Source organism: Sparus aurata, chromosome 5 (genome assembly GCF_900880675.1).
Source record: "Sparus aurata chromosome 5, fSpaAur1.1, whole genome shotgun sequence".
Lineage (NCBI taxonomy): Eukaryota > Metazoa > Chordata > Actinopteri > Spariformes > Sparidae > Sparus > Sparus aurata.
Genome location: NC_044191.1, coordinates 5787061 through 5791053, shown reverse-complemented (window position 1 = coordinate 5791053; position 3993 = coordinate 5787061). Strand labels below are relative to the sequence as shown.

At 41.4% G+C, this 3993-nt stretch overlaps 1 long non-coding RNA gene across 1 annotated transcript; it reads right to left on the bottom strand.

Moving 5' to 3' along the window:
• On the bottom strand, positions 1-1684 carry LOC115582459 (uncharacterized). The gene is made up of 2 exons (XR_003984177.1): positions 1218-1684; positions 1-773 (listed from the first exon to the last, which is right to left on the bottom strand). It is a non-coding gene; the product is annotated as an uncharacterized LOC115582459 (long non-coding RNA).
• Positions 1685-3993: the final 2309 nt, after the last annotated feature.

The following is a 3993-nucleotide window of genomic DNA, read 5'->3' as shown; positions in this document are numbered from 1 at the left end:
TTTGGAGAGAACTGCGGGAAAAGTTTCTGTATTATAAAGTTACAGTGAAAAGATGTAGTCAGATTACAGATTCATTCAGTAAAAATGGGGGCTACTAACAGGATTGTTAATAAAAACAGTACAACAAAACAGTTAAACTTTATTAAAACCTTAAAACAGTTCTTGCAGCCAACTTGGCCGAGATGTTGACAGAGAATGTCCACTCTGGTTTTCGGCCTCGTGAATTTGGTTGTCAAACCACACTGAGACCACCATCATGTGGATCTTGGTCAGGACGGTGCACCGAGCGCTGTAACGTGAACTTTAACACACTTCAACTCGCTCTGCTCCCGGACGGCCATCGGTATGTCGGAGGAATTTCTGACAAGTCAGAAGTGTCTGTTGTCTAACATAGCAGCTCGTATCCTCTTCGTATCACGAACAAAAACACACTGTCACATTATTTTCTTCGCCTCCATTGAGGCATTTTATCGCGTTGGGGATTTTTCTTTTTAGACAGAGAACGGAGACAGGAAGAACTTACCAACCTCCTGTCTCCGTTCTCTGCATGTAGGTCTGAACAAAACCCCCCACCATCACATGTAGTGTTGTGCCGAAGCTGAGCATTCAAGTCACTTCACAAAAAAAACCAAAAAAAAAACCAAAAATCAGTCACATTATTTTCTTCGCCTCCAGAAAGTCTTTTAGGGTGTTTTCTGTTTTCTGGGACATCTGGTAGCGATCTCTTGAGTCGGGGCCGAGACAGAGAACGGAGACAAGAAGAACTTACCCACCTCCTGTCTCCGTTCTCTGCATGTAGTTCTGAACAAAACCCCCCACCATCACATGTAGTGCTGTGCTGAAGCTGAGCATTCAAGTCATAAGCCAGAGCTCTCCTGTGGACAGCTACCAATTCCCTCCGTGCGCTTTACGCGTTGGAGGTTTTAAAAGTCCTTCTCCGCCACCACACCGATGCGCAATAATGCTTTTCGTGGATAACACGGCAGTTTTGTCGTGAGGTTGGTTTCAGAAGTCGATGTTATAAAAAAAATTTCAGAGATGAAAAAAAAAAAAAAAACTTCTCAAAAAAAAAGAAAGAAGAAAAAACAGTCACATTATTAAATTCGCCGTCGGCGTCCAGAAAGTCTTTTTAGGTTCTTGGTGTTTTCTGGGACATCTGGTAGCGATCTCTTGAGTCGGGGCCGAGACAGAGAACGGAGACAAGAGAACTTACCCACCCCCTGTCTCCGTTCTCTGCACTATCCTCTTCGTATCACGAACAAAAACACACTGTCACATCATTTTCTTAAAAAAAAAAATCAATCGCGCTTTACGCGTTCGAGGCTTTAAAAGTCCTTCTCCGTCACCACACCGAAGCGTAATAATGCTTTTCGTGGAAAACAAGGCAGTCTTGTCATGCCGTTGGTTTTCGATGTCGAAACTTTAAGAAAAAAAAAAAAAAAAAAGTTCAGAGATGAGCGCGAGAGCATCAGAGCTCGCAGATCAGAATCCTTTAACCGGTGCAAAGGGAGGGTTTCCTCTCGGGAGAGAGAGGAGGGATTGAGATCACAGCCAGCTCGTTTCTCTCAGGCAGAAGGGCAGACGTGAAACGCAGAGGCTCGCCTTCAACAGACCCATCGCCGCTGAAGGGGGAAGTGCTGGTGGGTGTAGCCTCTGTAGGCTGCAGTGTCTAGTCCAGCCCATTGCCAAGTCGTGCAGCGCAGTGGGAGGGAATTCATATGTTTTCATAAAAGTTACTGGACGATGGAGTGGTGCACAGTTTCGTGAGCAGTCCAAAGAGGCCAATGAGGTGGGGAACGTGTCCTATGTGAATCTGACTTTGGGCATATATGGACATCTCGAGAGAAATGTGATTTGATTGGTGGAGAATGATGAAGCTCTCCTCTCACGAAATAGTCTGACTGCGTCATGTACAGAGACTCTGAGCAAAGCTCCCAGCAGAACTGACTTTAGTGAAAAACACAACACATCCTCACAGCAGCCCTGAGTAAATTGGTGCCCTAGGTAAGATCTTAGCCGGCGCCCTCTTGCATCGCAGTCAATTTCACAATCAATTTCACAATCGATTTCAATCAACACAGAAACTGCATGTATGTATTCAAGATTTTATTCTTTTAAGTCAAAAATATCACACCAAATAAAAACTGAAGAAAGAACAAGTGATAAAAATACAATATAAATAAGGCATTGTGCAAACATATTATCTCTCAGCCTCAGAGTGCCATCTCTCGCTTATTGGTCAGCTGCTTTGCAAAACGGCCTCCAACTCCTTCTATGTTGCCATAGCTTCTTTTGATTTTTTCCCATTGACTAAGACTCTGTTACAAAAGTCATGTTGACAATCTCACAAATTCGTTTTTGGGAAATGTGTAACTGCTTTTTTATTTGAAATGGTCCTCTGTGAACTAACTCTCATTTCACTTTGTCAGTTAGAAGAGATGTCCAGTCAGCCTTTAGTCCTGATGCTGTGTCACTCTGCTGTGCTGAGGTAGAGGACAGAAGCACTGATGCTGTGTCACGGGAGTGGTGGTGTGAAATATGTTAAAATGCATCAGTGAAGAGAGAAGAGAAGTATATGTGACCATTGGACTTTACATTTGAAAAAAAAAGATGTTTTTTTTGATGTGTGCTATACATAAGACTAATATAGGCTAATAATGAAAATACGATGAGATTATTCAACTTTATTGTCATTGCAATACAAATTCAGTCTAACCAGAGTGCAAAAAGCGTAAAGTACAGTATATTATATATATATAATATATCTATATAGTATGTATATGTATATGTATATAAAATGATCTGGGAAAGCTAAGGTGTGGAGTATTAACAGGTAATACACTTAACTGCACTTTAACACTGATGTAAATTTAACAACTGTGACACAATAACCAAAGCTTACAACAACCCTGTACAAAGGGGATGAAAACTAATAGCATTCTAAACTGACATTCAAGAAACACAGCCAATAGGAAAATACACCTGAACAGCCTAACGTTAACTTTCCAAACGTCCTGATGAATTAAGGTGGAGTAACATTAACACACGTCGACTCAAACTATTTACTGATTATCAAACAATGCACAATCTGTTGGTGGAGGAAGCAACAGGTTACTGGCAGAGACTGTAGGCAGAAGATGGAAGATACTTTAGATGGAGGTTTTGGCTGCCCTAATCTACCAGAATCTGCAGGAGGAGTCAGAGGTGCAGGTTTCTAGAAGAGGACTCAGAAGTGCCTAGTAGTTGGAGGACATAGGTTGCAGCAATCTGTCAGAATTCACAGGTGGAGGTTGCTGTGGATGTTGCTGGCAGAGGCTGTAGGTGGAGGCTTGTGACAGAAATCTAGTGATGATCTTGTACATTCTATGTTGGAGTGTCCCTACAGAGTGAGTCGTAGGGACGCATGAGCTCTGAGTTTCGGAGTCCTTAGGGCCACAACCCGGTCTAAGTTTAAAACTGCAACTCCCCCATTTAATTAGAACTGAAGAGGCCTCTTGAATGAGAGGTGAAACGTCTTCAAGAAACTGAATTACGTTTGGTTGCCTACGATACAAAACTTAGAACCACCATGACCAGGATGACTGAGAACCTCCATCAACATGATTTAGGAGTTATAAATAAAGCAAGAGTTTCTAAGTGCTCCACCACATCTGCACTGGCCAAAATAGCTATTATTGTTATTGAGTATAGTTTAATGTACAGAACAGAAATAATAAAAAAAAGATTATGTGCCATTACAACCATCTGACCACCTGCAAAGTTGTTTTCCTGACAAACTCTGTAGGAAAACTGACTCAAAACACCAAAACCAAAAGTGTATGTAACAGTGTAAAGTGAAAACAAAGTTGGATTAAACCCAAATGATCTATATCAATTATCCATGACTTGTAATTTTGCCATACAAACTAATATTACATTAAAACTGAGGAGAACAAAATGAGAGTCTTTTTAAAGGACTAGGACTCAGATTATTGGATTTATCCTATTGGCAAC